Below are 11,851 nucleotides of genomic sequence, written 5' to 3' on the forward strand. Positions count from 1 at the left end.
GGGGTCCAGGCTAAGTTTAGTATTGTAATTACACTAAATATTAATTAATTAATATGATTAAGGAGCAATTCTGGTAGGGGTTGACCGAATTTTACCCTTATGCGAATTTAAGCTTAACCCGAGTTCGAACCTAGGTGGAAGCAACAAATTAAATGAATTAATTAATATTTAGTGAATTAGTTGAATAAACTAATATTTAATTTTCTGATTTAATTAAAGAAAAATCATATTTATAATAAAATTAATAAATAATGAGAAGTCCTAGTTTGACTAAGTTTAGTATTGTAATTACCCTAAATATTAATTAATTAATTAATTAATATGGTTAAGGAGCAATTTTGGTAGGGGTTGACCGAATTTTACCCTTATGCGAATTTAAGCTTAGCCCGAGTTCGAACCTGGGTGGAAGCAACAAATTAAATGAATTAATTAATATTTAGTGAATTAGTTGAATTAACTAATATTTAATTTTCTGATTTAATTAAAGAAAAATCATATTTATAATAAAATTAATAAATAATGAGGAGTCCTGGTTTGACTAAGTCTCCACCTAACTCTCCTAATCCTAATCCACTCATTCTCATGTCTCTCTATCTACTCTCACCCTCTTTTGCACTAATCTTCAATAAAAGAAAAGGAACAAAATAAAAAACAAATTTCATCAAGAAGTTGACCGTTAAAACTCAAAAGGAAAGACATTCTAAAAACTAAAACAAAAAGGGGTTCCTCAACGGGGTTTCGGTGGTGAGTCTTGGTTTTGTGGAAAGTTGGAAGCATTGAAACAAGTGTTGAACGATATTAAGGTATGCGTGTTCTTCTCTCGTGGTACCTTTCCCAAGAGACCCCTAAGTTCAACTTAATTCCAGTCAAAAACTAAGATTGTACCCCGTTGCATGCCCCTGACATTAGATCCTTTGAAAAATTTAAAGTATGCGTTGGTATGACTTTTGGTAAATGATTTTAGGGCTGGTTGTGATTATGTTTTTGAATATGTATTCAAAATTATATGAGAAATGAAAGATTTGTTCTGAAAATGTGAATTACGTTAACTTGTTTGTGCATGTGTGTGCCGTGAGTTAGCCACGGTTTGATGTCTTAAATATACTTGTTAAAATGTTGTTATTTACGTGTATGAATATGTTAAAAGCGTGATGTTCTTATGAGTATAATGTTGCTGAACTAGGTGATAATTCTTGATTTAAAGTAACCTTGAAAATGCACCTACAGATCTACCTAAACTACTCGAGATGTCTTAAGTTTAATGTGAAAAAGGGTGATAAAATAGGCTGCAAAAATGTTATGAAATTTCCAACTTGCTGGATATTTGGTTTTGGCCAAATATTGGGAATTCAGGAAATTTAAAAAATTAATTAAAACATGTGAGGTCATTGGGGATTGAACCCGAGATCTCACTATATGAAAGCTGCAAAATAAAATAAATAAATAAAAGAAATGAGGTGAGAGGAGATTGAATCCAAAACCTCTTGGATAGCTTAGAGAGTTAAGAGGAAATTAAAGAGAAATAAAATGAGGTTGTGGGGGATCGATCCCACATCCTCTTGGCCTTAAACGAAAAAGAGAGGAGGGAAAAGAAAGAAAAATATATGGGGGTGATAGGATCGACCTAGGGTCCCCCAAGTCTGAAAAATACAATTATCAAAGTTTAATATAAGATTAAGTGTTACTAAAGGGATTCGAAATCGGGTTCCCTTTCCCAATTTTGTATTGATGCACAAGTGTTACGTGAATAAATAATTAATGAATGTTGCCCATCGGAATCAAACTCTAGACCTTGGCATACTTACAAGATGCATAAGTCTTGTACCACATTATCTTGGGTAAGTATGAGTCACTTAGACGAATTATTAATGATGCCTCATGGATTGTACGTATGGATCCATAAGTCAAGAGTAGGTTTAAAAGTAAGGAACCTGAGATGTATGTGATGAAATGATGTGAACCTATGAGGGTTAAGTAACAGTGTGAAACATACTAAAAGGAAAGGTGCATTCACATATGATGAAATGAACATTTACGTAATGGGAGTGTAAAATAATGTATAGTCAAATCTCAAGAATACTCCAAAAGAAAGTGTTAAGAATGAATTCATAGTTAATATGTAAAGAACAGACTACCTAAATTACTATAGTCTAGTGCAAGTGAGACAAGATGATCTACGCCTAAAATCACTGTCATTAAACTAAATTTCTAAGAGAGTATATTTATACTAAACAATAAATAAGCAAAGAAAGAGTGGCTACATGAGGATAGGCTAGTACAAATGAGATATGTTGTATCTATGCATAGAATCCATTACCCTCAATGTGAACTCCAAGAAAGCATATGTATGTGATACGATGAACAAATAATGAAAGGTGAGTAAATATGAAACGTAAAAATGTTAAGTAAAATAGGGTAGAACCATAGTATGAGGCTAGTGCAAGTGAGACAAGCTTTACCTACGCCTATATAAGGTCACCAAAAGTACTCCTCTAAGAGAGTGTTGAATATAAAGAGACAAGTCTCAATCACACTCTACATGTAAGTGTAAGGACCATTCACACTTAATACAAAATGATGAGATGAGAAATCAATAAATGAGTTATGATGCCCTCATGCTAGAAATCAGCTTCTATGATGTATGAGATGAATGTAATGGAACTTTATACTGAGTATCGATAGGCTAGCTATGAGTTGCGATTCATTCTTTCGAGAAGGCAGAGGTCCGTGTAATTCTCACAAGATGAGACTGTCCATCCAGACGGGTTGGGTCTCCCTAAATCTCCTTGTCTTTCAACTATGCTGCCAAAATAGGAACTAGCCAGTGGTTTCCACCTAAGCAAGCTAGGTATGTTCTTTGTTTCACCTTGACCAGTGACTCCACCTTTTTTCGGTGTGGGGAGACAACCCGATTTTATGATGCTCACATGATCTATGTCAGTTAAAGTTGAAGTTCCTCAAAGTATGAAAGATAATGAAATGAATGATACCAAAGGTGTTTGGATAGGATAATCAAGAGGTGAACTAGTCTCAAGTAATGACACTAAGTCATTCTTGCTTATTGCAAAGTAAACCCGATGAAAGTCTTAAACTACATCCGAGGTATAGATTGTGTTTACACTAGCCTATGAATGGATAAAAGTGAAGTACGTAAGAGTGAATAAATCAAACTCCGTGCTTGCTAAAGTAGAATCCCTAGTTGAGGTCCCATATGTTGAGTCCTCATTTTAGGAAGTCTTAATGTGAAGTCCATGATTCCAAGATCTCATGGAATATGAGTGAATGATATGAAATATGTTATATGTTATGTGCAATATGTTATGTTCTATATGCAATATGTTATGTGTTGTGTGCAAAATAATATGTATGATGATGCATGTTACTCTCATAGCATGACTTTCCTAATCTTATTTAGAAAGTCCACTTACTTGACTTTCAATAAATCATATCGTTAGGAGAGAGCTCTTCTCAATCATGCATGTCCTTGGTGTGTGATTACATACACACATACTTAGTACAAGTGTGTACTAATCCCATACAACTCTTTACTTTTAGGTGCAGGCACAGGTGGACACTAGAGTTTATGAGATGATGTTGAAGCTATCCTGAAGTGGAGCATTCATCCGGACTTGGTACGCCATCATGCTTTCGAGGCCGCTTGCCTGTTATATTCTAGCATAGATGTAGGCTTGAGCTAGTTGAGTATGTTTAACTAGCGTTTCTTTCTCAATTATATTCAGACATTGTATTGGTGTCATTCTAGCAAATTTATATTTTATGCAGATATGACTATTTCATACAGCTGAGTATCTTTGTATTAGATAGTTGTTGTGAAAGATTATGAACTGATATAGATAAATCTTATATGAGTGTAACGTATCCTACTATTAAGTCTATGTATACTTCAAGTAACTAAATGTTTCAAATTTTCCGCTAAAATTAACCTAGATGATGTAAGGATGACGTATGTAGGCTTGTCTGCGACCTTTGAGAGGTCAATGATGCCTGTTTCGGCTAGGGTCTAGACTTCGGTCGTGACACACTAAGATAATCTAAAGTGAATTCACCTTACAATCATATCCTCCTTTTACACAATAAAGAATTTAAGAGACATAAACATTCTATGAATCACATTATCACATTAGGATTATTGTCTAAGACAACTCTAGTTTATATTTCTGCAATGTGCAAGTAGCAACTACTCAGAGTAAGTATTCCCGTGGAGACACCAAGACTACGCACATTGAATTCATTAAATCATGACAAGGAAAGTAAGACATAAGTACAATCCAAGTAAAACATGCATAATCTCAATTAGTCTCTAAGTCAACATTATCCATTACCTTGCATAGAGACTCATTCATTCCTTAAGGAGACATTCTTCCATTAGTCATAAGGATTGAGAGATACTCACTATGAACCTCTCTAAGCCTACTCGTGCGATGCTTATGTAGCATCCAATACTACTACCTACACTTTGTAGAACCTATCAAGAAACTATAATGACATCTCACATAAGGGGAATAAGTGTTTCACCGACATAGATCATGAGAGCTAAATCATGGAATCCCGCTGTCACCCTCACTGGATAAAGGATCCCTACTTGCCTAAGGTAGGGTTATTCTTTGTTGCTTAAGTGGATCCACTAGTTGTATACCTATGTGGGCACATAATTATGGGATAAGGAAGTTTTTACAAGATACCCCTCCTCAAATCATGGATGGGTATCCACCTCAAGAGACTTCTACTGGATACCCCAACTCAACTCATGGATGAGTACCCATCCCCTCCCTAAATTCATTATTAATATCTCAATAGAGATATTTATATTGCTTCTAGATACTCCACTTCAACTCATGTATGAGCGTCCATCTCAACTCCACCTTTCATTCATTCATTAGAGTTCAAGCAAGAATAACCTTTCAGTGAACTCTACATTCATTAACATATTCTTAGGAACTTCATTCATGCTTCATTAATCAATGTCAATTAAGACAAGACCTAAATATTAACTCCATTTCAGGCTAGACATAATAATGACACAAAAATAATATATATATCACACATATATAGTCAACAATAGATGCATTAAGTAAACACCTCCACTTTTCAAGTGGATCAACATCAAGCTATCAATTTTATATAAACAAGGAATTTCTCAAAACTTTCCTTCAAGGACATAAATATCAAGTACCAATACACCCAATTTCATTATAAATAAGCATATATAATAGCATACTTCAATATTCGAAAGCCATTTAAACACTTTCAATTCATATGCTCATTGTCAAACAACCCACTTTTTAAAGGTATAAATTGAGAATAAAGAGAAATTATGGGTTCATGGAATGTTTTCAATTTCAATAAAACCATACAATTTCATTAGAAACCTTTTAAAAACAATTTAGAAAACTAACCCATGAAGTTGAGTAAAACCCTAGTTTACATGAACTTGAAATCTTGAAAAGCTATTTTGAAATGAAATATAGAAAGAAAGATAAACTTAGATAAAGCGTAACCATACCTTACTCTTAAATAATACCACAAAAAATGAAGAAGAAATTCCTTGAAATTCCCAGCCCTAGCTTGAACTTGACCATGGACTCCAAGAGAATTCTAGAGAGAACTTTTGATAGAAAGGGTTTAGATTTTGAAAGATGAAGTATCAATGAGGACTTAAATGTTATTAAATACCTAAAAGTACTTAAAGCAAACGTCTAGCGTCTTAACAAAGCAAAGAGTGATTCTACCAAACCACACTTCACTTGGCTAAATGAAAGCAACTTTTGCAGACCTTACTTACGATTCCAACCCACAGATCGTACATTGGTCAATTGAACTTTGATTGGGTCCATATTTTTTGTCAGAAGCTCAACAATTGCAGGCCTTTGCATGCCTAATCTATGCCTAAGACCCACGAGCTGTATATTAATCTTATTGCCGTGGATTTGGGTCGTAGATTATGTTATCTTGACAACTTTTTGGAAAATGTTGGGGTCCACAGGGAGTCGTACCCGAATGTTTAACCCCTAAACATGTTTTTCTAAGTAAGAGAACTATTTATCTTGATTTCGTACTTCAAATGGAACTCCAAAACTCCACTACAAGTCACTATAAAACACCAGTTCAAATGAGTAGTTTTTGGATGTCATGGTTGTTCTTGATGTTTGACTTTGAAAATCATTAAACTATACTTTAGAATGAATTTCTCATGATATAATCAATTTACCAACTTCAAATCCTATATGAGGCTCTACTTATTCCTATTTCATTTTAGGGTCGTTACAGTCACCTTCCAAGCATTTGAAACCTTGGATTTTTATACAATCCATAAGTATCATCATCTTTGATGGGGAAAAAAATATCACTTAGAACACTATGATCTGCTCCATCCAGGAAGTGATTGAGTCTCTTGGAAACTCACTCAACCACTTACTAGACTTGTCCATTAGAGAAAATGGGAACAACCTAAGACATATTGATTCTTGAATGATAACGGTCTACAGACATCCACAAAATTCCTGATATGCAGATGGAGATTTTCATGAAGCACGATGCTTGTGATGTGGAAAACATCATTTTTATCAACCGGAGCTAAAGGTATTGCCCCAACACCACCCATTTAGACTGGGCCATTAATGTTTAGATAAGTTTCCAACATCATCCTTGTGTCCCACTTGGCTACGATTACTTCCATTAATGCTAATATGCTCCTCTATTCAACACAAGCAACATAAAAATAAAGCAAAAATAAGTAGATTCTACTATAACGAGAAAGATCACAATTAAACTTCACTAAAACAATTTTAAACAATACAACTCTCGACATTGGCACCATTTTTATTAACGTTTAAAACACATCCCATTTAATTCTAGGTGCAAATGATCTTTGGTTACTATAAAACCCAACAAAGAGTTGGGATCAAATCTTAGGAAGAGCGGTAGATGTTTAAATTCAATCACGAAGTACATATGTGGTCAAATCAGCTATAGGAATATAAATTATAGAAAAAGACATGAAAAAAATTAAAAGGGGTGACACGAATGTCATATTGGGGTTTTTTGTTCTGTAAGTATCAATTACAACATAGTCACAAGCAATATGAAATAACAATGAGTAAACTATTTCTTGGGATGTGACCGACTGTAGGAAAATCAAGATATATAGGTAATTGGAACTACTAGTAAACAATTAAAAACTAGTGAGTAGGCTAGATTATAAGGGATATAGCCCGCTCTCGGACAACTACCCCTAATCAGGTAATTTCTTTCGAACATCAACAAACATAATTATGAAAAAAAAACCACGCCTTAATTCATTTACTCTCTCTCGATAGATGGGTAGGATTGGATTTAGAATTCACTCTCTCGAGCTGAACCAATATCAAATCAATACCTCCAAATCATTAAAGAATAATCTTAGTTCTAAAACCTCTCTCTTGAGTAACCCAAGAAAATAAAAATATAACTGCATTTGCAACTAAAATTTATAAATTAAACCACAATTAATGACTAAACTCACTTAAAATTAGAATTTAAAATAGGAATTAACAATACTCATACACTAAGTCAACCCATAATCATATGATTACAACCCAAGAATTGGTGTTTTAGCCAAACATCACAAAAGAGTAAAATTATTTACCAACTCGATTAGCCATCAACTGGGTAAGAGTAATTTAGTCTTAACAATGCTTCAATTTGTAGACAAATCAAAGAACACTTTCCAAATTTAATTTCTAAAATTCTTCAAGACTATGAAAAACTCAAGATGAAAGTATTCTGCACTAATTCAACATAAATCAACCTAAATAAACATAAATAAACATAAACTCAACATATGAAATTAGCTTTTCATATAATTTAAAGTCACCAAAAATAGGCTATGAAAGTCCATTAGGCAAATTAAGTCGGGTTCACCGAACCACGCAACGAACTATCCAATGCTCTATTTTATCTCCTTTTTGCCTTTGCATTTAACATCCTCAAATATAGTAACTTTGGGGGATTTCTATTTGCATTATAGAACTTCAGTGATTTGGCGACTACCACTTTTAATCTTTGAATTGGTTTCTATCCTTAGGGTTTGATTACTAGAACTTTAGGGGGTAAAATTAGCTCCTCAGCGGTTTTCCAAGTTCCCTTGGCGATCACCAGGCTTTCCTTTTTTCTTTGTTCAGTTTGTTTTGTTAGTTTTTGCCTGTTAGTATCCTTGCTTTGTTCTTCAATCCATATGCTTGAAATCAAGGATTTAACATCAGTTTATGGCACAAATTAAGCATTTGATGACGGTAAATATATATAAAGGAATTCCCAAATGAGTCTAAATCTCGTACTCATCACCTAACTCATAACCCTCCCTTGGGTTTTTCTTGCCTCTATTCTTTTTTCAAGGGACTATTTTATAATTTTGTTGAACCGGCATATTAGAAGTGTTAAAGTGTAGAATTAGATTGAAAGATAGAAAACATGATAGCATAAGAACATCAAAGTTGTTACATTTGTAGGGTCAATGAGTTGATTGTGTTATCTTTGTATGTGACATTATAGGAACCAGAATGGTAGTAGTGCTTAATCTAGAGCATGAACTAGATGCTTCAATAATTCAATAATGAAACAATGTGCCAAGTATGTGCGAGTTAATTTTGTATATTCATGTACTGAGTGTCAATTCAAAACATGCATGGTTGGTCCTATTAGGATAATCTATGATTGGAATTAGGAAATTATCATAAGCCCTTGTTCAAATTAGTCCACTAAACAAAAATGATCCAACCAAAACAAATAAATTCTCCATTCAATCCAAATATTTGAGCCTAATTAAGACCATTTCATTTAATATACCTAACTTACCTTTCCTAAAAATCTTCTTGGCCCTGGTACCTCCTTGGACATCATGCACCTTAACTTTGGATAAAACCCTATGTTGATGGTGTATAAGTCACAATTAACCTGAATCTTGTACCTGGTCCGACCTAGGACATTGTGCACCTCAACTCATGCAAAATACATAAGTTGTGAGTGGCTTTGTAAAAGGAGACCGGAATAATAGGGTATGAAAATAGTTTTGTGGATCGTAAGAAAAAGTTAGTAAAAGGTGTGATAATTTCAAATGAAAAAAATTATGAAAATAGTGCCGAAGAACAACGAAAGAAAAAGAATAGAGAAAAAGAAGAAAAAAAGTCATAGTCACGCTTGTGTTGAAATAAGTGAAGGAAAAGAGCAGAAAATAAAAAATGTCATAATTGGTTGCGAATAGAGGTAAATAGACAATGTATTGTCAAAAAGGACAGAAAAGACTCTTAGAATACCCAAATTTATTCTACTTTACACTTAACAAAGCCGTATAGTGATCCTAGTGACCAGTCCTGGGCGTCTATCCAGTGTAAATAAGGGCAAGCCTATGTTATTGAGCACTGCTCTAATTTAATTCACTTTTGAGCGCGATTTTTAATGAAAAGGGATTTTTTGTGGGGAAGGATCATGTTAAATTGATTAAGAGTGTTATCTTGGTGATTGTTGAAAGTGTATATGGTGATATGTGTTGTGTTGTGTATGTCATGTTTTAATCCACATGAGTCAGCTTGTTGAGTTTAAAAAGGGATTTTCACTAAGGGAAGAAAGTGATTTAAAAACCCATGTGATTGCTCGAGTTTGTATGTTTACTTCTACATGAGTGTCATCTAGAGATTGTGTCGCTTGAGGACAAACAATAATTTTAAGTTGAGGGTGTTGATATACCGCGATTTTATGATAGTATATATGTGTTTCACTTGAAGTTTGTGCAATTCATGGGATTTTTGTTATTGGATACGTTGGTTTTTATGTAATCTTTGCAGGAAATAGGTTCGGAAGCTCTTAAGAGAGAAAGAACTAAAGTGTCAGCAGTATCAGTCTACGAAGCCCAACCAAAGCCTATTATTCAAGTTACGGGCCATAGGTGGCGAGGCATGGATGTGATTTCAAGGAAGTATAACCAATTTTGGAACCATAGAGGCAAACGATGCCCCGTAGAATGAATGACAGACTAACTGGCACAACCGTCAATTTGATTAGACAATTTAGTTCTCGTTCTTGACCCAAAGACAAAAAGGACGTACCGTAGTCCAATCGACAGACCATAGGTGGCAAAACTCTTTTGAAGAGCCTGAAATTTTCACCAACTGCTGACCAACAGAGGTGAACCACAAACCGTAGGTTGATCCACGACCAATCGTTCGTGTCGTCCATCAAACCTGTGTGTGAGCCATTCCTTTTTTCATTTTCCTACTTTGTTTAGGACTTGTCTACTATAAAAACAAACTTTAATTTCCATTTGAAGGGCTAGACATTATTGGAGACTATCATTTTTGTTTTGGAATTATTTTGCAAACTTTTGAGCAATATAATTCTCGATGCTTGTTTATGCAATTTGATTTTGATTTTCAATTCAAGATTTCAGTATTCGTCTACTTTGATTGTAAGTTCATAATTCTTTTTGTAGAAAAATTATGAATTGTAAATGTCAACTAGATAATGTTGTGGGAACCATTAGAAATTACCAATATGTGATTAATAGTTCAGTAACTTGTGAATAGTGTTCCTGCATGTATTTTTAATCCTTTTGGAATAGAGTTATTTATAACAAAGGCTAACGTTTGAGCTCACCTCATTTTTACATGACGACCAAGGAGGTAATGAATGAGAAAATGATTAAACAACGAAGATTTAGATGACGATTTGGTGTTATCTAATAGCCTGACCTTAGTTTATTGATAAAAGGGTTAATACCCACTCAATTGACATGAGGGTTAATCCGGGGTTAAAGGTAAGGGTTAGTAAAGTACACACCTATAGAAGGACCCAAGTTGTGTAGTTAATTTCCATACTTGGAAGACCAATCACTTAGGAATACCCAATTAACCAAATTTGTATGTCAAACACTAGGATAAAGTTACTATTACTAGGAATATGACCTTAAGAGTTTGTGATGAACACTTACACTTAGTTTGCATCTCATATTGATATCTCAAACTGCAAATCTTGTTTATTTATTACGCAGTGGTACAATAAACCATCTATCATTTTATTTACAAATCCTCCTTTTGTTACTTACTTTGGAAATAATTTAGCTAAACGTAGTTAATTATGAGTTAGCTTAAGTCTAAAACATATTCCTCATGAGATTGACCTAACCCGAAATTTAGGTTCTTTATTTGGAAATAAAAACTTATACTTCTTTCGGGAGGTGTAATTTTGGCGTATAAGAATTCTCTTTCGAATGCCACCGAGTTTGCTCGATTTCAAGCTTGTATGCGCAAAATATACCTATTTGAAGTTATCCTGTCTAGTTAAGGAAAGTTATCCAAAAATATGAGGGGGTATTTTGGTCTTTCCTAAGACAATTGGATTAAAATGATTTTTAGTAATATTTTGGTGTCAAGTCTGATTTTTGTCAGTCTTAAAAATCTTAATTAGCTTAGGGTTTTCGAAGAGTGTTTAAGAAAAGAGGATATAAGAGGGAAGGTTCAAGATGTTCTTCATGTTTTCTTGTGAATCAAGGATTATTTCGCCATGGTTTGATCTCTAAAAGGTATGTGAGTTCTTATACTATTGGGTTCATTCACCCACACACTAATCATGCCATTTTAATGAAATTTCATTCTCAAACTTGAAGAATTTGCGTTCTTGATGAGTGTTTTTGAAATTTCATTCGTTTTCTTGATTGTTGGGTTATTTTGAGCTATTGAGAAAAAATTTAGTGATCCAAAGGTTGCTTTGAGTAGATTATCATATATTTATGTTGTTTATTCAAATCTAAGTAAGTGGTGAAACCATTCTATTCTTGGTGAATTAGGGTCAGAAATTGAGA

At 33.9% G+C, this 11,851-nt stretch overlaps 1 long non-coding RNA gene across 1 annotated transcript; it reads left to right on the forward strand.

Moving 5' to 3' along the window:
- Positions 1–629: 629 nt before the first annotated feature.
- On the forward strand, positions 630–3,875 carry LOC138349033 (uncharacterized). Its single transcript, XR_011221562.1, has 2 exons — positions 630–803; positions 3,556–3,875. It is a non-coding gene; the product is annotated as an uncharacterized lncRNA (long non-coding RNA).
- The last annotated feature ends 7,976 nt before the right edge of the window (positions 3,876–11,851 follow it).

This window comes from Solanum lycopersicum, chromosome 6, assembly GCF_036512215.1.
Source record: "Solanum lycopersicum chromosome 6, SLM_r2.1".
NCBI classification, from domain to species: Eukaryota; Viridiplantae; Streptophyta; class Magnoliopsida; order Solanales; family Solanaceae; genus Solanum; species Solanum lycopersicum.